Here is a 25,413-nt window from a genome sequence, read left to right as displayed (position 1 = left end):
GCAAACTGTCTGAACACTCTTCTGTGTTGGTGGATAGTACTGTATTTAGGCAATACTCAGGTGCTTGTAGTGCCTTCCTTTTCCTCATGGAGGCTGCTGACTGTAGAGGTTTGCGCAGTACACCTTGCGTTCTCTAAAAGTAGTGTGTTGCATTCAGGATGATGTCATGGAGATCCTTTGTCTATAGAAAGAGCTGACCTACATATACTGTACGTTTCTGGAGACCATACTAAAAGCATTCCACAGACTATTAGGAAAATCTTTAAAAAAATACTATAATCTGTTAAATTAAATTTAAAAGATTTTAAAAGATACTGATTTTTAGAGATAATATTAAATTTTTGTAGCATATAGATGTTAGAAAATTTTCTTAAGGTTGACTAAATGTAATGTGCTAAAAAGCAGAAGCATACCATGAAAACCATGTAGTGAGTATCATTTGAAAACTATGCAGTCAATGTGTTTATGATTTCATAGCCCTTTATGCATACACAGTCATCTCTAGGTAAGTCAGTTTGCATGCTGAAACGTTGAATGAATGAATGAATGAATGAATTAAGCCCCTGCTTTATAGCTTCAGGTTATGCAGGACGAGGAAGGCAATGGAAACATTATGGACTCTAATTAGTCTAATTAGTTATCTTTTGTCTGCCATATATATTTTCCTCTTTATATTTTAGCAGTATTATAATTTTTAATGCTGCTACTGTTTTAGAGTTGTCTTCAGTATTCTTTCATATGCATTTCAGTAAGTATGGTGAAACTAAACAGATTTAATGGGATGAAATTAATAACTATTTAATTTTGCATTTATTGGAATTCTGAAAATATTAGTTTATTTTCTTTTAATCTGGCATGATGTGAAGGGGGCTAGAAATGAGCTTAAGGTCCTCTTAAGTATGTAAGTATGTCCTCTATGAGAAAATATGGGTCAGGTTTTCTTTCAGCTGTTGTTGTGCTCTTTGCACCAGTGCCATACAGTTTGAGCCCATTGTGCACTGTTCTATAAACGCTAATGTAAGTTTAGCTAAATCAAATGCAGTTTGCTTCTGTGTTGTACTAGACTAAACTATATGCCCGAGACATGCCCAGCTGTGTAGATTATTCATGGGGTAGACATTCATATTTAGAGATTGAATCCGGCCCCATAACCTTCACTACCCATCCAGCAACATCAATTTCAAGGCTGTCCCAGACTACTGAAGTCAACATTAAGGGACTTAAGAGCTACATTGCACATATGTACTCTACAGGACAGCCAATTTTTACAGATGGCAGGCCTAGTGTTGTACTATACTGAAAACAATACTAATACTTTTTACGTTTAGTTATTAACTTGTTTAGAAGATACACTTTTCCCCCAAAACTATCAGATGAATCACAGGTTACCCACTTCTTCTACTACTGCAGCCACTAATAAGACTAAAAACAAGAAAAGCAGTGAGGATCACTGCCTTATTATATACAGTGCCATATTTTAACTATTGAATACCATACCTTGATCACTTTTCTTATAACATGATTAGATTTAAAGGACATTTCGGAGGGAAAACTAAGGGAAATTTTTACATGGTTTTTTGCAGCTGGCCAGATTTGTTCAGGTCTTAACACAAGGTGATCTAACACTATTCAGCTGAACTTCACAATATGAATTTCCTATAGGTACCAAAGGGAATTTAAACTCTTGGCTTAGTGCTTCGTTTTGTTAAAGTGCTGAAAGAAATGCAGTTTGCAGTACTGTGCATTTAAAGGGGGAAGCTAATGCACTCTGGAGATCTGTTTAGGAAGACCCTATGTCTAAACATGTTGCCATTTGTCTGGGAGGCTGGAGCAAGTTGATCCTGTTGTGGAAGGAAAATGACCATGGAGACCTAGAGTTTGCCACTTTGACCATTTGATCTTGCCACTGGGGAAACAGGTGCTAGAAGCAACATGAGATCTTTGAAACTAACAGTACCAGGGGGCACCTTTGGGAATTGTACAAGTTACACGTTTTGCATTCTTGGAGGGCTCCTGATTTCAATGCTGAATTTCTGAATTTGAATCACAACGTGTACAGTACTAGACACAGGAGAGTTTCGTGGTAGGGATTAGGGACAGTTAGGGGCAGGATTATTAGCAGAAAATGTATGGGTTTTTGTAAGATTGACAGTTACATTGTTAAAATGAAACCTTTAGATTACACCCCAATAAGCAATTGTCTCTGATGCATGAAAGCCTGCTTTCACATTATTGTTGAATGTTTTCATGATTGTTTGCTCCTGTTCTGTCAGGGGACTTTGTACTTCTTGAGGACCTGCTGTGAAACAGAGACCATGATGTGGTCTATGTGGGGTTATGAAGTCAGATCTGGATTTACAATAATGTTCAGCTTACAGTTAGGAAGCTCAAAATTCATTATAACATCACAAACATAACAAACTGTCTAGCACTCAATTTCTCTGATAACCTTTAAGTTTTACCTTTACAATGACATTTGCAATCATGAGATCATAAAAAAGAGGCTTCATTTATCTGAAAGTGTTGCAACCTATATGTTGTTCAGAGTTGTTCTGCTTTAGCTTCTGTTTTTCAGGTTTCCTCCACAGGGACTTTGATAAGTGTTTGTAAAAATACATACAGTAACCGCTGTACACTGAACATGGCGTAGGATTGTGTGATTTTTAAAGCAGCTTGTTATGAATGAGAATATGAAGATCTGTAATGTCTTTTTTTGTCTCATACCCATCATTATTAGTTTAGGAGTTTCAATAGTAATAGCAATCTGTCCTACTAATCTACATTATTTGAAACAATAGGTTTAAGTTTTATGTTTTTAAAATTCAATTAAAAAACCTTTTAAATTAAAGAAATTCGACACAATTAAAATTCCTGACATTTTCTATAACAAATTTCCTCTTCCTGGAATATAAATAGTTTTTAAGAGCTTAAGGAAGAAGAGCCTCCATTACACATGTAACATGGTATGTGTATAGTAAATGTGACCATCAGGCCTACCCAAATGCTCATCCTCCAGCCCCTCTCTCACTACCTACTTCTTCTGCATGATTATATTTCTTAGAAGACAGCTGCTCTAATGACGACTTCCTGTTTTTTTTAATTCTCTCTGGACTGTTGTATCAGGTGCAGCTCATTCCTTTGTGGTTTGTCCTCGTGGGCAGTGCTGAGGCAATGTCCTTCTGCCTTCTGCTTTCTGCCATAGGCTCAGATCCTCGGTCAGATGGAGATTTTTTCAAAAGATTTGGGTCTGATGATGGATGCCCTTTTGCAGTGATCAGAGCAGAAACAGGTTGTGCTCCAATTTGTTCTGCTCCAATTATTTAATTAGTCGCACGTTTTTCTTTCTCGGACGGCGCATCATTTCAATGCAGAATTTGAATCGGAGACTAGCAAAAGGTCTTCTGCTACTGTACATGCAAAGCAACCCACAGTGTGTTATGACATTGATACCTCTGTGCCTTTACTCTCACTGCCTTAGTGCTGCAGTATCATTTGCAAAATGAAGTGATTTTTTTTTTTTAATTTGACTGACGCATGTATCCAAAGTGACTTGCAAGTCCAGAGCCCTAACTGCTACTCCACACCACTGCCTTGAATACCAGCAGAAGTTTTACCATGCACATTTAGTTGCAGTATCCTGAAAGTGAAAACTGCTGCTATCATTTCATGAAACAGAGGAGGGGGCAGCACCGTGGCACAGTGGTTAGTATTTCTGCCTCACAGCACTGGAGCCCTCGGTTCAGTTCCAGACCTGGGATGCTATCTGCATGGAGTCTGTATGTTCTCCCCTTGTTTGTGTGGGTTTAGTCCAGGTGCCCCTGTTTCCCTCCACAGTACAAAAACATACTTGTAGGAAAATTGGCCCTGGTGTGATTGTGTGCGTGTCTGTGTCTGCCATGCAATGGACTGGCATCCTGTCCACGAGTAAGGCAAATAGGTATCAACGTCTTAACATTCTGTAGGTCGCTTTGAACGTAAGCATGTAGTGGAAGAGCCTTTTCTAGTCTTGGATCCACTTGTCTTTTACCTGTTGCTTGCTGGGATCGGCTCCGGCACCCCCATGACCCTAAATTGGAAGAATTTAAAAAACAGATGGATGAAACCAGGGGTGAGGAAGATGCTTGTCATTGTTATTCATGATCTCATTTTCTTCTATGTGTATTTCTTATGCTTTCTCTATTGTTCCTTTTTTGTTAAACCTTTTAACTTAGCATTTTTAAATGATTTCTGGAAACGTCAGTAAGAGATGTATCTGGATGTAGTACATTTTCAATTGAGAAAAGAAGTATACATATACAAACTTTTTTTGATGTGTTCTAATTGACAGAATTGCTGTGCAGTTACACATTAAAAAGGAAGTCAAATACCCAAACATCAAATGTAAGATGGGTAAGAGTTTTCATGTTTTACTGCATTTGTAATTGGTGTCATATTTGGTTGAAGGAATTCCAATTAAGTAATTATGATTTCTGTTAAATTTCAAGTTTCCTTTTCTACTGTGAAGCTGACTTTCCCATGCTGAAAAGTGCATATTAGAAAATCATTGGAACGATGGCTACGTTTGACAAAGTACACAACTGACATACTGTTGTAAATGTGAGTGCCAGTTTAAAACAAAGCCATAAGAGCTTTTTAAACCAGACGTTAAAATGAATGCATTTTAATGTATTAGTCTAGGAGAAAGGGTTTATTGCAGTGGGGGGGGGGGGGGGGGGGTTAAGGTTATTAATATGAAAACACTTCAATAAAGATATCAAAGTTCTCATAGATGCACTATGGGAATAGGATACTTTAAGCAGTACTTATAATTAATTATTGATGCAATAAAGATGTAATGGAAGGGATAAAATTCCCCGGCCAGCATCTGAATTTCTTTGTAATACTTCTAGCAATGATAGCCCACAAGAGTCTCTCCTGGTAATTGCTGTTTAAAGGCCATTGCGTGTTCTGTTCATATCCGAAGATTTGCTTTATAGGCACTGTAAGTGAAAGCTGAAATAGCAAGCATATTTAATAGACAGACAAGTTGAAATGCAGATTTCCATTTTTATGTACAGTATGAGAAAAGATTCTTCTCCTCTTTCCTGTTGGTTTGCACCCTGGGTTTCCCCTGGGTGTGTTACCCAGAACAGGTCTGCCCAGAACAGAATGTCGCCTGCTTTGTTTTTAGGAATTTGCAGCGAAATCTGGGTTTCGCTGTCTTTCTCTAGAGCAGGCACAATAACTGTGGCGTCACCTCGTTACCCCAGCTCTGTGCCTCAGTCCTGCTCTGGAGAGAGAAATCATACCCTGTGAACACACTTTACTTTCATTTTCTAAAGTAGGTCTACAAAAGCACGAGACCAAGTATGACAAATACAGAAAGACAAAGAAGGCCACAAGGAATCAAATTTCACTTGTGCCCCAGCTTGAATGCTGGCCAAAAGATATGAATAGTTTCTAAATGAAAAGAAATTATATGCTTTCAACAGCTAAGGCAGGGTTACTACCTGTAGTACGGTTAAGAGATTTAAACAGCATTCAGAATGTGTTGTTCAGGAAAGATGTATACAGTATATTATACATATCACGTACATTCACTGTACATTTCAGAGATTAATGTAATGCAGAATTTCTTATCTGGGATTCCTGTTCCTATTTCTGTTTGAATATAAGATTGTTATCTCTAGAGAGGTAAACCAGCAATGTGAAACAGTTCATACTTCATAACAGTCCCACCTTCCACAACAGAAAAGAAGACCTATAACAGGATATGATCATGATTTTTTTTCTTCTAAATACCAGAAAGTGGACAAATAATTTTGGAAAAAACAAAGAAAAAAATAAACAGCAAATCACCCATTTGAGCTGCTAGGCAGACTGGGTTGTTTTGGAGGACTGTTTTCAGGAAAATCTTTAAATCCCCGCGCATGTGTCAGGGTGTACTGATGAATGAGGCACTTCACAGCTGGCACTCATCCACACCAGCACCTCCGCTATTAACTTTCTCATTCAGTGCTAATGTTGTTTGGGAGTCTAAGTCTGACCTTTTGTTTCTGTGGTCGAGTAGCTCAATAGCTGTTGTATTGGTGGAATATCTGCTGAGTAACTATGGCATTTATTTTCTTTTCAGCTCCTCACTAGAACAGTGTCACCACCTGCATGTCCAAGGCTACATTTGCCGTATCTTCCCAGCATTGTAGTAGTCAGGCTGCTTGTCTTCGAATTGGGTACCTTATTGCTAGTTTTATATATGACATGATGTGCCCGCTGTGCTTTTAAATTTGTGTGGGTGTTCTCCTTCTCTTAAGCGTAGGAAATTTGCTGCATTTAGAAAACAAAAGAGACTTCTGTAGGTAGATTCATACAGTGTGTACCTGAAGAGGTTTATGAAACTGAATAATATAGTTTAGATATAATTAAATATTGAAGAGATCCATGGCACCTATGTACAGTACATTGCATATTGAAAAAGTAATAGACTCATTTAAAATTGTGACAGATTTGAATTATTTACAGTACAGTACGTCTGGGGCCACAGTGAGGGCAAGACATTTTGCTCTTGCAGAATATGTTTAAATTATTGGGCACTTGAAACATGCTGATGGATGTTCAAGGCACCTTAATATATGACTTAAATCAGTTATAATTTAGCTTCACTACAAATTAGAAAGCAAGGTAGTTCACTAATTGAGGTGTTGACAGATGTTTATTTAAACTATGTAGAGACTTAGCAGATTTGTATTCTGTAGTTCCTTAAATTACTTTACTGGCATTAATATACAGCTATATACTGTATTTCAGACACTGCAAAAGAGCAAGCTACATTGTTGCCAAACACTGGCCAGCCTGTCAGTCCCTTCTGTCCTAAACACAATACCCCTGCGATTGCAGTGGAGTGTGCTCAGTTTACCTTTGGCTTTTAACAGTTACTGTCTTTGACATGTGAGGTTTGGAGAGGTTGAGTATTTTTAGCTGTTTAAATTGGACCCTGTTGTAGGGACAGAATGAAAGCAGTTTAGTAATGGGTAGATTGTTTAAATTTGAGACAAATAGCATGCAAGCCAATGTTGTATCTGATCTGCCTCACTGTACTCAGGGAATAAAATGCAGGATTATTTTGCAGGATATAAATTCTTTGTGCTAAGGTTGGGAAACTTTAAAACTCTATTATGCTTTGATCAAACATAAAGATGGTAAAAAATTCAGTGAAACCAGAATATTTTACTGACTTACTAATATGTAGGAAAACTATACAGAATCTATTGACTTATGCAAAAACATCATCAATTAAAAAAAACTACTCATGTGAACAGAATGTACCTTTCGGAGTTGCAGGCAGCTTTCAGAACCTGAATTGAGCTGAACTGAGTGAAAAATAGGACACCAGTGTGTATGTACACTTAATATGTATTAGCGTCCCTCATACTTAAATGCTTTCCTCCCGTTAAAACCTAGGATGCGCGTGTCTACATATACACAAGTCAGTCCTTGAGCAGCGCAAAATTTCTTGGAAGATCATTTCTGAAAGCCTGTGCTTTAAGTCGTCTTACCAATGTCACATTAAGTATGAGAACAAAGCAGAGAAAGAGCAGGATGCAAATCAGGTCACTGGGCTGAGAGCAGTGATTGAGATAGGGGTAGCACATCTCTAAGAGGTTTTGCTAGTATTAAACTTGTGTACTATTTTTAGGGGTTGTGGAGAGGTAGGGTAGTTACGAGATGTTGTTATCCCCGGCACTCCGAGGACAGCCAGCAGGGGAAAGACAGGAAGCGTTCTTCACCACTAGACAGTGGTTTCTGCATCACTTCATGTAGAGCTGTGTCAGAATTCACTGAGAAGCCTGTAATTTCTCCTAACTGCTGCCTTTTCATTCGACCCCTCTATTTGTGGTCATGTCTGCTTAGGGAAATGTAAACTACCGTGTAAACCCTTCGCAGCCACCAATGAAAGCATAGTGAATCGACTGCCGGCCAGGCTGCTGGAAGTGTCTCTAAATGTGGGCTGTTGTATAATCCCTTTGGGGGCCCTATAGCTATTTTTGTTCCTGGATATGCGTCACGGCTGGGTATTTTCTCTGGTGACTAGCTTACATCAGTAGGTCTCCTAACATACGCTCTATCAGTGAGTGGCTTATGATTGATGGGAGTTACGCCTGCTGTTTGGCTTTATTAGTGACCTCAGAGAATGGACAACAGGAATTTCCAAGCTGTGGAATGCTGCGAATGACTGAAGATATGGGACTGGGGAGCTGATAAAAGCAGGTTGGTAGACAGACGTTTCTTTTTGTTGTTGTTTTATTGAGGGGTGATTTCCTTGTGAGAAACACAGTAGCTTTCCGTTTATGAACTGAATGCAGGAGGCTTTGCCAGCGAGAAGCTGGAAGAGACCTGTTGTTTTATTTGATGGTGTATGCCGTGTGGTGTTGTGCAGTGCTGTTGTGCTTCTGTGTCTTGATTGTTTTCCCTTTTGTTTTGTTTGCTGCTCTATAGCTTTGCAGCTCTTAGTTGTGTTAGGCTGAAGCAATATGTCTCATTTCTGTTCCGAAGAGTGGTATACACAGCTCTTGCAGGTATTCCACAGCCATTACTGGAGCAGGCGATCGGAATGAAACAGTGACATTACCTCATACCTTGCACTAAATCTGCCTTTCACTGTTCCTGTTCACAGGTCTCTGCCAGCCACCTCTGAGCTGAGGGACTAGTGTTGTCATGCTGTTTGTCTTGGTAGCAGTAGCTGCAGTAATCCTGTTCTCTTCTAGACTCTGATCGGCAGATTACACGGTAGTAGTTCCCATAATTTAAGGAACCCCCTCACTTACTACAGTCACTATTGCCATATCCCTGCATGGTTAAAATAACACAGACCTCATCCAGGAAAAGCTGTTAAGCCGAGACCAGTTTTATGGGCTGTGCCCTAAGGAATGTTTATTATCACAATGAAATAATAGGATAATTCGTCTTCTTGATAAGATGGGGAAACACTGCTGGTTCTGGCTTTATGCCTCACACACGCAGTCTCCCAGTGGTTCAAAGGTGTGCATTGTTTCTGAGAAGCTTATCTCCCAGCCACTCAGCATTTATAATTCCCTCCACTCACTAGAAAGGGTAGGGAACCCAGTGGTGAGATTAGTACGACCTTGAAATGAGCTCCCAGGGCTCCAAATTTTATTACCCCCCCTTCCCCTCCCCTCCCTTGCAGGCTGAGTCTGCTGAAGAAATTTCATTTATTTATTTTCCTTTTTTTCTCTGTCTGCAAAAGAGCAGTAGGACCGTGATAGCTGTGGAATGAGGACTTGTTCCATTGCCAAGTGTGCTAAACCATTTTCCATTCACAAATTCTCAGACGATTTATAATGTATGTGTTATCGCTTCTCGGTGAATTCTCTCCGTCTCTGTGTCCTAGCCTAGCGGCAGACCCCCCCCCCCCCCTTTGCTTTACTAAAGGTCGCTTTGCTGCATGCACTGTATGTGAAGAACAAAATGAAGAGCAGTACGCACTAGTTACTCGAGTTCCACTTTCAGAGGTCAAAAAGAGGTCGGAAGGTCAATCTTAGAGCGGAAGATTTAATGATTTGGAAATGCGTGCATCTGTGTTTGGATGTCAGTGATTATCACCCTCTTTTTTTACTGTAACAATCCGAAATTCCACTGTTAACTTCTTTCTCTCCCTCAGTCTACCATTGCAATAATATCTTTTCCCTTTAGCAGAGTTCCTTGGAATTGTCCCTTGGGCTTGTCACTTGCCCCTGACCTCTGCCACTTCCCCAGAGGTCAGAGGCTACCTGTTGGTGGTTTTGCAGTGGTAGATACTCTGAACTAAACACTGTTTTTATAAAAAAAAAATGTCTGCAGCATTTCAACAATACAGTTTAGCATTACATTTATCAGTCCCTTATTTTTTTGTGTAATTCAAGCGTTTTTATTTTCCTTTTTTGAAGGGGACTGTTGGTAACTTTAGTCAAACATTGGGAGTCAAAGTTTCTTTAGTGCTCTGTTGTTCATTCTGATGAGTTTTGGACTCATTTTGGAACATGGCTAACGGTGTTTTTCTTGCCTGAAAAATCTGATAGTAAGATCTTTTTTTCAGTACGATACAGGGATGCCAACAGTTTTCTCTTTCAAGATCAAGTCTCTGAGAAATAGTGGGTATGTGGTGGGAACTCAGTTATGTTCTTGCCATTTTTTGGTTGAATTATATTTGATTTCCATTGTTTGTAGTTTATTTAATCTGGCAATATATGACTTCACTCATTATTTTTTATATCTGTTCACCATTTTACTTTTGCTGTTCCTTTGTGCACGTCTTCCAAAGGCACAGAATTGAACAAACTTCAATTATTGTTCAGCCTTTAATTTTCAGTGAAAAACCTAAAATCTAGCATATTTCCATTTATTAAGGTTGATTTTACGGTACAAGGAAAACCACAATTCAAATGACATGCAGTGCTGAATCAGTAGGTATATTCAAACCAGAGAATTAAAAATGCATTTTCTGAATGTGAAGGACTTTGTTTTAATACTTTGAGCATAAGGATTGCTGGCCTGAAAAAGTTTGAATTCTATATAACAAGAATAACTTCACAATAACATCAAATCTAAGCCAATACAAAGTTCCTACTGTTTTCTTCGAAGCGGCATCAAAAGGTTCGTGTTTTTCTTTTTTGGACTGTAAATGTAAATGGAATAAAATGTTTTATACTCTCTCTATATTGTTTTAAGACAGGTGTTTATTTCTGTTTTTTGTGTCATTTCCACATCACTCTAAACCTAGGTATGCCTAAGTAATGTGAATATCAATGAATATCCACTATTATGATATATAGCTCCTGACATGCTTCCTTAAGCAATCTGAAAAGCTGGGCTCAGAGGAAACTGAGGTCAGCCCGTTGATAGGAAGATTTGCTCTGTTAAGGAAATTACTCTCTTTTTGCAGCAGGTGTTCCTGCCATTGTGATGTTGGTTCTGCGCTATGTTTTTGTTTTCTGTCAGCCATTGTTCGTTTTGTACTGTACTGTATAATAGGCAAATGAGCCTTTTCATGAAGGTGAAGATGACGCACTTTATCCTATGAGGCAGTTCTAGTAAGGAAACATTTCTCATTTTTGCTTTGCAGCTGTCCGTTATTGCATGTAGTCATCATTCCAAAGAAATTGCGAAAATGACAGCAAAAGCTGTATTTCCAACATTCAAATTTTTCTTGGGGTTGCAGACACAATCACTTACTTCAGCAGTGGAGGAAATTCATGGAATTTCACCCTTTCACCTTTTTATCTTTTGGGTAATATTTGCTTCTACTGATAATATTTGTATATACAGGTGTCAGTTTTCACAACAAAAGCTGTTTTTGAACACTATCTTAAACACAGAGATGCTTCTTTCAGAATTTTTTAATGTGATGATTGATTATGTTTGGTGATAATATCTCATCGGCTCTCGAGAATAAAGGCAAGGTTTGAGTATTTCTAATAAAGGTGTGTGATGTTTTGCTGACTCAAATCCATACAGAAGGTTCCATCACTAAATTACAGTCAGTGACTGTCGGTCATTACGATTTTACTCTGTGTAACTGTCGAGAAGAAACATTTATTTTAATTTTTTTTTCTTAAATTTTCCTGCTGAGTCAGCAAAGAACAAATGTCAACTACTGCTCTATACTGTCCCACTACTGAACTAAAATGACCATCACCTCAAACTGTACGTTTCACAATAAAATAGGGTTGTAGACTACTGTATATACAGTAGTGAAATATAGATACAGATGGACTTGGCCACCCAGTGATAAGTGAGACCTAGATGTTCTGAAATCTATTTTTGCATAACCTTGTTAACACTGATTCAGATGATGATATTCAAGAGGAGAGATCTGTCAGAAAAAAGAAACATCCCTTACTTTCATATTTGATTCTGTTCATGTTTGCGATGCACTTGTGGTTACATAAGACATCAGTATCCATTAGGGTCCACGTTTACCAAAAGTAACTTTTCGTTGTGCGGGCTGTTATAGGAAGTGACATTAAATGTCCTGAGTGTACGCTGGCTGTGGGAGGCATTGTGCTTGTGATTCTCTGCCTTGCGTGAGCTGCAGTCTGAGCCATCATGTTCATATTCGTCATGAGAACGCAGACTGCGAGGTAGTGAAACTGTGGCATACCAGGCAAGAGCAAATGGGTACAGAAAGAAATTTAAGCTGCTGAATATGAACAAGGCTGGATAATCTCACCAAGTTCTTTAAGAGTACTCAAAATAATGCTGGAGAATCTGGGGCAAAATATCAAGCCTCCAATGCTCCATCCCTTTCAAGCCCTTGGTGCCAACAGAGGCAAATATATTTTCCTTTTCTGGTAAGTGCGAGCTTGTGATGTTAATAAATTCTGCTAAGAATGAACTTGGTTATTTTTTGTCTGTTGTTTTTTTCCTCTGCGTGAGCATTACTTAATAGCCCTTACGATATGAAGTTCAGGTGGGTACCTGAAGAAGGCTCCACGGCCGAAACGTTGTGTTTTCTTTCTTCTTTTTTTCAGCGTGGAATAAACCTATTACTTGTTCCCTTACGATATGAAGCCTGTGGGGACAGACAGTGACCCCTGAGCCAGTTCTCAGGCTTAAGCACAACCTGACAACATTACAAGCCCTGGAGCTTAAGCATCTCTGCTGTCTTTTTTGTCTTTCAAAGAGAAGCCCTAGGGCTGATTTGTGACAGAGCTCGGTAGATCTGAGCCTCCGAGACCTTCTGTTAACTGGGAATTGATGCCAGCATCATGGCAGGACTGCTCCCCAGCACCTGGCTCAGCCAGCCAGCCATGCTCTTTCCTCCTTCCTGCACAGCAGGCTGTTTTGAAAGCTGAATGGCCTGCGTTTCTGCTGTCTGAGAGAGCTCTGTGTGTTGCTGCACATACAGTGTAGCTGTGCACTGGGGACATGGTCAGAGCTTTGTTCTCTTGTTCCCTGTCACTGGTGGTTTAAAAGGGAAGTATGCAAAGTGTATGTGTGTGAATATACAGCAGAAAAACAAAATGACCTGACCATTTCTATTTGATGGTAAAATACAATTGAAAAAAGCAAACAATTCACTGAAGAATATAATACAAATTTATGTTTGTGCTATACACACCATACTTTTATATATATATAAATATCTAATAAGGAAATATAGTCATATTAAATATATATATATATTTCCTTACTTCTGATCTTCATTGAAGTGATTTCCACCAGATTAATTCAGAAAAGATCTCACTTCATGATTTTAAAATCTGAGATCCTATTTTATGATCATTTTAGATTTGGTGGCTTGAAGTACCGATTTAAACCAAAACAATTCACAGATTTTAGCTTTCGCGTAATTACTGCAGCCTCGCTGTGGTTGGAGCAGTCCTGCTCTTCTGTAGAAGTGGTGCCCTACTTGAAGTGGATTAGTGCTGATGCTAATGTAACAGTCAGTGGTTTGGCAGGAAGGGCCGTTCGGCATGCGTGTTGCTTGTGGTGCGGTGTCATTAAATCTGGGCTGCCAGCAGGCTGTGGCAGGCCCTGTTGGCAGTGCTGGTGAGGATCTCTGCCAGGCTGAATGTGTGGAAATGGACAGGAAATGGACTGCAAGGCATGCAGCCCAAAAAGTGGAGTTGAGTGCACAGCTCACAGATGGGCTGGCGACACCACGCACAGCACACAGGGTTGGCTTAAAGTGTCTTGCACAGTAAGAGCGGCTTTAACTCTGAAAGCGTTTATTGTGCAGGAAAGCGGTTTTTGGGATCACATGGAGCGGTCTTCTGTGGCCTAACATTTGAACTCCAGGTGAGGCCCACCTGTTTATGATCCTGTAACTTGTAATACATACTTTCAGTTTTTTATTTGGTTAATAATCCTGCGTGATCATGCCAGTGGTTTCAGTCATTTTACCCCTTGGTCTGCAATATTTACAAAACTTACAAAACTACCATTCTTTTACAAGAAAATGTTTTTTTTTTTCCCTGAGTAACCATATTGTTCTTGCCAGAAAGAAAGGTATGACCAAGCCATCCTTATAATCATCATTTCAAAGAATTTGCAGATGTTAAAGTGGTTTTTGGTTCCAGAAAACTTTCAGATCTCACAAAGGTCTAGTTTAGAGGAAGATCAGTTACACTCCTTAAGAAACCTTTGCTATTAAATCATATCTGGCACTTTGTATTTCCCATCTGCAGTACAACACTTAACAATGCTACTTCCAGGAAAGTATGCAGTGCAATTAGATTAATACTGAAAACTGGCACAAGTGACAACACAGGTTGACTAAAGAAAAGCATAAAAATATGAGTTGTGTACTCTGACTCAAGTCTTATAACCATGTCTCAAAGTTCTTGAACTGCTGGATCTTTGATTCAGTTCTGGCCTGAGTCGTCTTTAATTTGTTCATGTGTGCTTGTGTGTTTGTGTGCCCTGGAATTGACTGGGTGTAGTTCAGTCTTATGCCCCAGGTGTCCAGGAGCATGACCCCCTAGCAGGAATAAGCAGTTTTCTGATAATGGATGGCTGGAGTTTAGCCCACACACTTGTGACTCCAGACCTACACTCTTAAAAGAATGCTGGAACTAGCTGACTTTAAGCTAGACTGATGCTAGTCCAGATGTCACAAAATGTATGCTTCTTAGATCTTCTGCTCTTGTTACAGCATTCCTTTATAACTACAGCCAAGGAAAACAGAGAGAGAAACAAGAGGGAAGCCCACTCTCCCAAAAGATTTCTCTGTACTGATCGTTTGCCTCGACAGGGATCTTAATGACGTGACATTGGAGAGCATATGGCAAGACAACTGGGTAGCCCAATCCATAGCAATAATAAATACTGGTGCAGTATTACAGAGACTGGCGACCCTGTGGGGTGACTGCCATTTGTAATCATCCAACCAAATGCATTAGAACTGAATGAGAAAGGAAATGATACAGTAGCAGGGGTAACGAGATATTTATTTTGTTTCTGTCTATGTCTGTCACCACTGGAAACAGCTGTATTTTTTTGTCCAATTTTAATGTAGAAGGTCAGTCATCTGGACAAAATGAATCTGCTAGTTTTTCCACAGCCTACAAAATGATACCAAAGAAAAATATACCCTAGTTTAAAATTTGATAACAGAGACAAATACAGGGGAGGGTGTGTATTTAATAGAATTTAGGGTTATTTAATTTTTTTTGTAAAATGTTAGATAATCATTGATTAAGTAGACCACCGGTCTCACTAACTAATGTAGTTTCTTATGTTCTTGTCATTTATTGACAAGAGAAGCTGAAAAGGGTGTTCTTCACACTAAATGACGTGTACAGTACTTCCATTCAGCAGACATGTTCCTAGGTGTGGAAGCCATAAACCTTAAGATATTCTCATACATAGAAGATCAGTACACTAGTGTTTGTGTTACACCTAAACATAGGCCAAAGTCCCCTGCTTGAGGAAATTATTAATTGTGCCCCACTCAGTGGAGCTAGGTCTTCTGGCTCTCTCGGGAATGGCTTCAGAATGCCAAATGAAGTACAGGCTGTTCTATAATCTGAAATTGCATCTCACTAACACAGGAATCTCTGCTTACTGGTAGGAATGCCTGTTTAGTATTGATCGAAAGCTTGACTCCCCTTTCACGAAAACACTCAATAAATAAACACCAGTGTGTGACCTACAAGAAGCCCCCGTTGCACACAGGCCTCTCAGACGCCAGTTGGCAGATGGGGTTTTTCGTGCTTGCCCTCGTGAGTGAGAGGAATGTGGAAACGCTCGTAATGCACCTCTGATTTTTCCATTCCTGCTGTGTACACATCCCATTATCAATTTTATATGAAAGCAGAAAATTCCTTTAAAGAAACCGTGTGCTCACCCGAGGGGCTGTCAGCCAAGGTGTTTCTGCACTCCGCAGTGTGGGGCTGAAGGCTTAGGGGAGGCCTTATCCCCAGACTGCTTAAGGTGGCCCCTTGAAGGTTGTTTATATTGTAATATAAAAAAGCTGTTTGGCAGATTTGCACTTAACGCTAAATATCGTTTCTAGCTCCTGCTGGCGGCAGTTTGCAACTTGAGGTTAAATGTCACCTTGAAGGGTAGTCAGTAGATAAGTACAATTTTGAAAACATTGAAGTTTTTTCAGGATAATTTTTTTCTGATTTCAAATTAGTGGCCCTTGTGAAGTGAAGACGAAAATGCCAGTTCCATAAAGCTAATTTTTGGGTGAATCTCAAGTTGTTATTGTGTTTTCTGAAGCATGTACTGTAGAAACAGTACAAAATGTATTATTTGCTTAATTAGATTAAGATACTGCATTCTAACACAACCACCAAATTCAAAAGGAGATTTTTTCTGTTCTGTTTTCTATAAAGTAGCTGACTGCCTTGTGTTTAATTTTGAACGTTTGTGGAAAATGTGTCAAATATTTTTTAAACTGAGAGATTTGAACACACTCATTTCATTCTTGCAAGATACTATCACAAAATTTACGACTTAAAAGGAAAATGTGACGGTGGCGACGATATGTGTACTCTTAGTGCCATTCAAGACTGTGATAAAAAAGTGCTTTTAGGCTTTTTTAAGGTGTACCATTTTCAAAATATTTCCATCTCCTGCCTTTCCTGTTCACACACATTAAACTTTGCATACTGCTGATGATTTAAAAACAAGTTTGTATCATTTCTGGGAATAAGCTGGAAGGAACAGGAACATTCTGGCTTTATTAGCTCCCCTGTTTAAGACCGAGCACATGGGGGTCTGGGGATTATCAGTAAGAGCTGTGTCTGTCCTCTCCTCATTACCAAATTTTGACATTTCACCTAAAGTAGAATAAAAGTCAGTGACTTGAAGAGTACGTGTGTCTCAGAGGACGCTTTCACTTGTGATGGAACCCTATGGACTTATTCAGAATGAACAGTGAAACAAGCCAGAGGACACGCATGGAAACTCTGTGGAAATGCACTTAAAGCTGAGAGCAGGAGGCACTTCTTTATGCAGAGGGCTATGGGAGTACCGAACAAGCTTGTTGAAGCTGTTACCCTGGTCGTTTTCATGAAACGGCTGGATGAGGTATTTGGATCAGCTAGCTTCTGACTACCAAACGGGCTATATGGGCCAAATGGCTTCCTCTCATGTACTGTATAAAACTTCTTGGGTTCTCATACCTCATTCTCATGGAAGTACTGAAGCTTGACAAATGAACTTGAAAAACTGACAATTCCAAATTGAAAAATGAGCAATAATTGTGACTTTTAAAACTAGAAAAACAAATCCAGCATGCTTGCATGCTATATAGTGACCTATTTGTTGTTTTTCATTCTGTCAGTAGTTTACTTTTCTTATTTAACACTGCATTAGTAGTGGCAATTGCTTGACTAGGTGGCAGGGTATATTGTCATCAGCAGACTGTCTCCCCCATTTTTAGACAGCAGTTCTACCCCGTTGAGACAGGAGCTGCTGCAGTTACGTGTGATTTGGTGTTTGATGACAAGACTGAGAACAGCCGCAAACTTGCTGAGAAATATTTTAACCTCAGCGCGTGTGTTCAGGAACTTTATCCTCAAATGCCACAAACGATATATTGTCATCTAAAGTTAAAAACGATGTTGTTCGATACGATAGTATTGCAGCTCAAAGTCTATGGCAAACATATACGTTATTTTCAACATAGTAAATGTAACAGTAAGCCTTGAAACTGCGAAACCTTTCCATATCCATTATACAATTGCTTTAGGTCCAGGGAGCAAAAGAACGTATGGGGTTAGCCATTTGGCCCAAACTGCTCATTTGATTTCTTGTAGCTAATTGATCCCAGAATCCCATCTATCCACTTCTTGAAGGATCCCAGAGTGTCAGTTTCAACAGCTTGGCTGAACTGTTTGTTTATTCCTCACAACATATCCAAGAAATGACTGCAAAAAAAAAAAACAACTTTTAAGGAACTGTTGGAAAAGAACAAAGAAAAAAAACAGTAATATTTAGTTATCAGGTTATTCAGTGCATGTAGAAAATGTCAATCAGATGGAAAACACAGGGTAATGAAAATGATAAAGGAAATACAAATGTAGAAAAATGATTTTGAGAAATGAATGTACTGAACAGCAAGAAACTGTGTATTGGCAAGTGTAGGCTGTGCAGCAGTGAGGTTGCAGTTTGTGTATTTGATGATTGGTCTGCTCAGTAAGATTGTTGTCTGTTTTTGTCCTCCTCTTAATTTGGACCCCTCAGTGCCATGATTGGTAGATCATTTTTGATTGACTGATGGGCGTTATTTTCAGGTTATGTTGACATTCCTAGTTTATTTATTGTTTATTGTGTGGCTTTTCTACAAAACAGAGCTAGTACCTGGGTCTGAAATCTGGAGTCTCACATATTCTCACATTGCCTTTCATTACACCTTTGTAATTTAGTATCACAAAACAGTTAAGAGAATGAGCTACTATGCAACTAAATCAGCACATAGAAGAATCAGCATCCTTGGTAGTGAAATAATTAATATTCTTAATCCTCTATGCAACCTTGCATTATAGAGTACAAGTAATAGAAAGAAAAATCAACGTGTTACATCAAGGAGACATTTATCTGAAAATAAAATAAAATTAATTTATGCATGCATGTTAAATTTGGTATATAAAATATATTGTACATATTTGTACATAATAAATGCTATATAAGGAATATACTGGTATCATTATATAATCTTTTTGAAAAGATGTCCAGTACTGTATATATTTTTGAATATAATTTCAACCTTAACAAGCGATACAACATGCACACAAAAGACAGATACATTGTGTTAAGACAGATATCCACATATCTTTCTGTGTATGTCTAGTTAACTGAATATAATAGTCACTTCCTATTAGCATTTAAAACAGAATTATTCATAAATAAAAATGGTACTTTCTTGAAATTGTGGCTTGCTATTATTTGGTAGTAATGGCCTAACCACACTAGCTCTTATTAATTAATACTTAACTAGTATTAATTTTCAATTAATACAGGTACATTGCTAAACTTTAAATGGGATCCCCAAAAGATTCTACCAGTTGTTGAGTGTTAAGTTACATTTTCCTGTGATCAGAGTGTAAAACTTAACATGGAAGAAAAAAATAGAATTGAAGCTTTGACAGTTTGGTATTAAAGAATAGCTGATTCTAAATGACTAAATAAAAAGAACCAAAATAAAAAAAATAAATAAAAACTGAACCCATCCAATATGAAATGAAGTACAAAGCAATGCATCATGCTGAATATAGTTTTCTGTCTCCAGTGCTCTTTGTTGTTGTCATGTCCTTGCATGATCCAACCTGAATACAGTAAGACTATGATTTGATATGTGCCAGTTTGAAAAAAGTGGTTTCAAAAGCGCTGTTCAGTACTGACAGGATTATTTGCTCTGGCACTGTCATGTACTGTACTTATTTAAACAAGTTGGATGTTTATGTAGCTCATTTTTATAGATCTGTTTTGACACGTTCTTGTTGATTTACCTGTTTTTCACATTTAATAAAACTCATGTAACCTACTGTATGTGGGTGACTTTGTAACATTAAAAGCGGGAGTGGTATATACAGTACAATGCTGTCTGCAAAATCATTGCACAGGTTGATTTATTGTTTCATTTTATGCCTTGATTATTAATGTATCCCAGATTGATCTGTTGAAACTAAAATGGACTAGGTTTGTTCCCAGCCCCTGAATTTTATCATCAACGTCTCTCTTTAATCAGATTTAACAGTCAAAGAATCCTGTAACAGCATTTGAGTTGTTGCAAATTCTTTCATGAAGAAGGCTTGTCTTTTTCCTCAATTTTGCTGAAGAAACAACATGAGTAACAAATTCCTAGCTTTTTCCACCAAGCTGCGCCTACATTTTTACTTCCTTCCAGAGTCCTGTTGGAAAATATCACCAGATAGTAACAGGAAGTCATTTTAACACCTGCACATGAGCTGTCAGCCACACTGAGCCCCTGGAAGCTGACGATGTCTCTAAAGTCTCTGTTTTTGATGTCATTCTGTCATCTTGGCTGCTCAAAGTGGGCATATTAATCAGAACATGGTTTTCATAATTGGCTAATAATATAGTTTTCTTGCTAACACTTTTTGCTACAAATGAGTTTTACGTACAGGAGCAAACGTCAAACATAAAACAAGAACAACTCAAGTGTTGTAGTACCATATGCAATCTGATTTCTGAAGGGCTAAATTTAAAGAGCTAGCAGTGAGGCCTGTATCACAGAAATATTTTTAAAGTTCTGTTTCCAGTCGACCTTTTTTTCCTTTAACCATAAGTTCATATGAGAGCACTGTATAAATATCTATCAGGCAACAGCATCTCCAAATCACATTTCACACTCCAATTTCATCACTGTCTTTTCTTAAAGCACAAAAGCTTTGTGTGTTGTGTTCAGTGGGTTGAAAAACAATAACCCACAAACTCTTACATTTTTACAATGAGGTGGCTGCCTATGCTTAGGAAAATTCAGTCTTTGAGGAAAGTAAAAAAAAAAACAACAACGATTGCAGTCAGTTTCAGTTTGTTCCACTGATAATAATTGGTGATAGTCTAGTTGTTGTGAAGATGCATGTTTCAGGTAATTGCAGGTGGAAATTAGTAACTTTCCTGAGCTGGAAACATTACACTTCTGTCGGAGCAGTGGCAGAGGAATCCTACTCCGTTGGGCCCCTGAGCAAGGCCCTTAACCTCAACTGCTCCATGGGGTATAAGTGGCTGGCTGACCCTGCGCTCTGACCCCAAGCTTCTCTCCCAGTCTGTGTGTCTCATGGAGAGCAAGCTGGGGTATGTGAAAATACAAATTCCTAATACAAGAAATTGTATGTGGCCAATAAAGTGATCTTATTTTATCTAATCTGAGAGGATTCAAGTGTTATCTCTCGTAAGCAGTACACTGAGAAAACTCCTGTTGAGTGAAAAATACTTAAGTCGGCAAGTGCTTAGTGTACGGAGACGCATTTAATTTTTGAAAAAGAACAATTTCTAAAATCAACTCCTTTCTCTAAAATGGAAAATTGCTCTTTGTATTTAAAAGTGAAAATAAAGGAGTTTTAAAGCTATTCATCATCATGACATCTCGTATTTCAATACTTTTTTCCCTGTTCAAGTTGAATGTGAACTGGGGTTAAGGAGTATGTTGTAAAACCACATTTATGTATTTATTAAAGTATCCATTTTTTTCTTGAAAATAAATTCTTAGAATTTTAGTAGAATATCTGGTAACATTTCATTTATAGGGACAGTACTGTTTTTGTAATTTACAGAAGAACAAAATCCATTTTAGGGAAAAGACAATGCCAGTGCTATTGTCATTGTATAATTTTTATGGACATTAATTTAGCAGCAATTATAAAGTGAATACTTAACACAAATGCTTTTATGTTAAAAATCCCTCATTCCCGTAAGCCTTTGTGTTTGTTCCTCCTAGAAGCTAAACCTTATTTGTACCTGTGAATGTAGGAATTGGTTTAATATATCCTTCAAAGTGGTGCGGCATCAACCAATTATTCAATTATTCATACAGAGCTATCAGGTAGCCTGTCCTTACTACAGTACCTAAATAATGCTTGATTAACATGTGTTGAAACCATGTGGTTGTCTTTGTATTGATTCTCTGTTGTATACAAACCAGGATCGCTGGCAATATATGTAATTTATATACAAACCAGAGTATGAAAATAGTGTGCGGTAATTAGCAATTAAGAACAGTAACTTGGATTTGTGCTGGCTACCCAACAAGAGAATGTTTTTGGTCACTATCAGCCCCATACTATATCCATTAGGAACAAGGGAACAGTAATACTGCTAGTAGTAGCATTATTAGCATTGCATGCTAGTAGTAGTTGTTAATACGAATCAAAAATTAGTTTAACAGGTTGAAGTAGTATTTTGTAGTCTTTTTATTTGGAAGCCAAGCACCACAACAAGGAATTTTCACTAAGCTTTGTTGTATCCAGGTGTCAAATTGCTTTATTGTTTTCTTTTCAATTTTAAATGAGGGTGAGAGCCTTTGAATTAACAATTTACGTTTTAAATTTACAAATTGTTCTGAAAATGTACATTTCAATTTTCTTTGGATAAAAAGGGATTGTACCATTTTCTTTTGCACATGTAGCATGTTGCACATGTTCTTGATGTACAGTATGCCTGGCATTTTCTTAACTCTCTATTAAGGTCACATTTAAAGTTTTGATGCAGCTGTTCACTTCTCAAGATACTGTATAACCCTCTCCGTTTCTGCTGCTTACCTAATTGCTGTGTGTGTCATCTGCATAAATATCATCTGTGTGTAATAAGCCCCATAAGCTATAAGGGTCGGCAAAAAAAGTATCATTAATCATCAATTGCTTATGTGCAGTGAAAATGGATCCAGATGACATTCCAGACTGAACCCTGTGCAGAAATATTGAAATATCCTATGAACATGGGTATGTACATGAGTCTCAGTAAAGGTTATTAAAGTAGTTGAGGTGGGTAGCTGCGTCAGCATGCGTAGGCTGCAAAGGAAAAAGTAATAGGTTTATTCCATGCTGAAAAGAGAAGAAAGAAAACAACATTTTGGCTGTGGTGCCTTCCTCGGGTGTGAGAAAGACAAGGCAGACAGCAAAGATTAAATAGCATTGGCGAACAAAAGCTGGGAGAGTGGAGGAGGCGGGAGCAGGGGAGAGGCAGAGACGCCACTCAGGTGGTGCAAAGTGGAGAGAGGTGAAGAGAGGGGTGAAGTCGAAACCTGCACGTGAATAGAGAAGATCACACGAAAACAAGTCTGTCATTGAGAGAAGGGGGAAGGTGTGAACCACGTTTCAGGATAATTTTTGTTTCTGTTGTCTTTCTGCTATGAGAGTTGAGAAACCCTTCTTTGAGAATGCAGATCAGTGTGATCATGGCCTTCTGAGGTGAAATGAGAAACTATGGGCTTGGAGAAATCTGTAATCTTCACAGCCCTTACATGTTCTCTGAAGCGGTCTCCTAGTCTCCTTCTGGCTTCCCCAACTCGGATAGCTGGACAATTCCTGCAAGACATACAGTAAATGAGGTTGCTGGAGGTACAAGATGTCATCTGAGTGATTCGGAATTGTCCTGAGGGGCCTTGAATGAGTGTGGTGTTAGATGTGTACTTGCAGGTAATGCAGTGAATTCTGTTGCAGGGGAAAGCAGCCGGTGTTGATGGTTGCTGAGGGCGGTCAAGGGAGCTGTAAATAAGAAGGTTATGCAGATTAAGTGGTCGGCGATATGAGATGATGGGGCTTTCAGAAAAGAGGTTACCGATGGAGGGATCATCCTGTAAGATGGAAAAGTTGTCGTTAATGGTCCTTGGGATAGAAAGTGTGTTAGGGTGGAAGGGAAGCACCAAAGGAATGTGGTTGTTAGGCCGGGGGTTCTGGCCTAACAACAATGTTATTGACAGGGCCCTCATCCGAGCCAAAAACAGCACCCACACCCAAATAAGGCTCCACAGCCAAAACGTTGCGTTTTCTCTCTTCTCTTTTCAGTATGGAATAAACCTATTAAAGATTATTAAAGTTGTACCTCAGTCTTGGGTGGTGGAATTCTATTCTTAATCTTTACTGACATCTCTACTTGTAAAACTGTACTTGTAAAACAATACTAACAGTTGTTCTGGAGAATCAGCAGTAACTACTGAAACATATGCAGTGTGTTTTCCATGTGTTATACTGTGGAAAAACCTGCAAGAATGCTTCAAGAAGTGATGGAGATTATATGCTTTCACGTCGTTCATTACCTCCCTCCACATGTACACTAGGGAGCTCCACCTACAATATAAACCCGGATTAATGAATATGAAGGCTCCTTTCCTCTTTAAAATATTCCTGGAGAGAGTCAGTGCAATGAGGATGCATGTCAGTTAGAGTGAGGAACCACTTCAGCGTGCAGATTTTTATCTTACTTTGAGACGTGGGATTATCCTCTCCTTGTTCTCATACATACAGTATATAATAATAATAATAATAATAATAATAATAATAATTAATAATAATAACATCACTTTATTAACCCTTTACAATTTCTTGCAGGAATTTGTATTTTCGCATACCCCAGCTTGCTCTCCATGAGACACACAGACACAGATAGGGAGAGAGAAGCTTGGGGTCAGAGCGCAGGGTCAGCCATTGTACAGCGCCCCTGGAGCAGTTGGGGTTAAGGGCCTTGCTCAGGGGCCCAACAGAGTAGGATTCCTCTGCCGGCTGCGGGATTTGAACCGGCAATCTTCCAGCAACAGGCGCAGATCCTTAGCCACAGAGCCACCGCTCCGCCCTACTATATAGTATTTAGAAAACTATACAAATTCATTTATAAGACATCTTTTGTACGTCTTTTCCCATGAAAAAGCCCCACTTTTACTAAGCAGCTTTCACCGTGAAGAACGTTGAGAGCTTGAGGACTTGAACCGTGCTACACCCATTCTGAAATGAGAGACTGCAGCTGCCTGTGACACGCTCCATTCCTTTTAGGCAGCATAAGGGCTAAGAGAAAGGGACTTGCATATTCAGCCAGAAACTTGCCTCAGTTACCTTATTACAGTCAAAGCCTGATAAGTGGCACTTGGCAAATTCCAGATCGTAATCATTTGGTGACATTAACGGGTTCATTAAGCTTGACAAGCTCCGTTAAAATTGACGTTAATGTATGAAAAGTCAGTGCGACTGTTTATCCCTTTTCAGCATTGGCTTTTCCTCCTCCTCCCTCCTTGCCATTTTATGGCTTGGGAGGTGCACCTGACAGATTAGTGGCTTCTGTTTCCAGGTGCCATGCAAAGCAGACCCATTTTCTGTGTTCTCAGTAAATTGTGCTTAACAGTACTCAGATATTTATAGCAACTAAAATCCACCGTTGTGTTTTAGAGACAGTTATAGTATGTGCATTGAGATGCGCCACAGTTTGAAAGCTGGCGCTTGGCACAGTAGGGTAGGATTTGGGATTGAGAAAAAGATGAGGAACGTGTGATATTGCGGATAGGTGTAGGTTTACATATTCTTTAAGCAGTGCAGCTGTAAAGAACCAATATTGACTCTTGAGAAAGATGTCACTGTCTCTGGGACTGTAAAAGAGGTACCCTCCTCCCTTCTTAGGAGAATGAATACAGGGGAAACCATGCAGTTTTGGAATAGCATCACTGTTTTTAGATTTAGAACCCAGGCAACATCAGTGTTTTAAAACAGGCCAGTCAGATTTAATCATCATTTTATCTTACTACAATTATTTTTCAAAACTAGAGACCAGGCTTTTAATATATTTAAATAATCTGGATATCATGAGACATTGGACTTTAAAAAGAAAAAGTAAATAAATACAGTATATTTTAAGAAATAATTGAAAATATGTAAACAGTCGTGGCTTTTAAAGTACTGGACAAATGTTTATGTTGTTCTTTGGACCTTTGCACATTTTTTTTCTAGTTCCAAAACACACACACTGTATAATGTGACTATT

The 25,413-nt window shown here is 38.7% G+C and overlaps 1 protein-coding gene across 2 annotated transcripts in view; it reads left to right on the top strand.

Annotated features, from left to right (window-relative positions):
- The window catches only part of hivep2a (HIVEP zinc finger 2a), a 101,156-nt gene that overhangs the window by 30,104 nt on the left and 45,639 nt on the right, over positions 1 to 25,413 (top strand). The window contains exon 1 of one of the 2 annotated variants that reach the window (XM_088933435.1): positions 8,069 to 8,244. The exons of the other annotated variant lie outside the window; for it this stretch is intronic. The gene's annotated coding sequence lies outside the window, so the exon portion shown is untranslated. Of the gene's footprint in view, positions 1 to 8,068; positions 8,245 to 25,413 lie in introns of those variants that run through there. 2 annotated transcript variants of the gene reach the window in all.

This window comes from Atractosteus spatula, chromosome 2 (assembly GCF_055471065.1).
Source record: "Atractosteus spatula isolate fAtrSpa1 chromosome 2, fAtrSpa1.hap1, whole genome shotgun sequence".
NCBI lineage: Eukaryota > Metazoa > Chordata > Actinopteri > Semionotiformes > Lepisosteidae > Atractosteus > Atractosteus spatula.
Note: the sequence above shows the minus strand (reverse complement) of the source record. Positions and strands in the feature narration are given on the sequence as shown.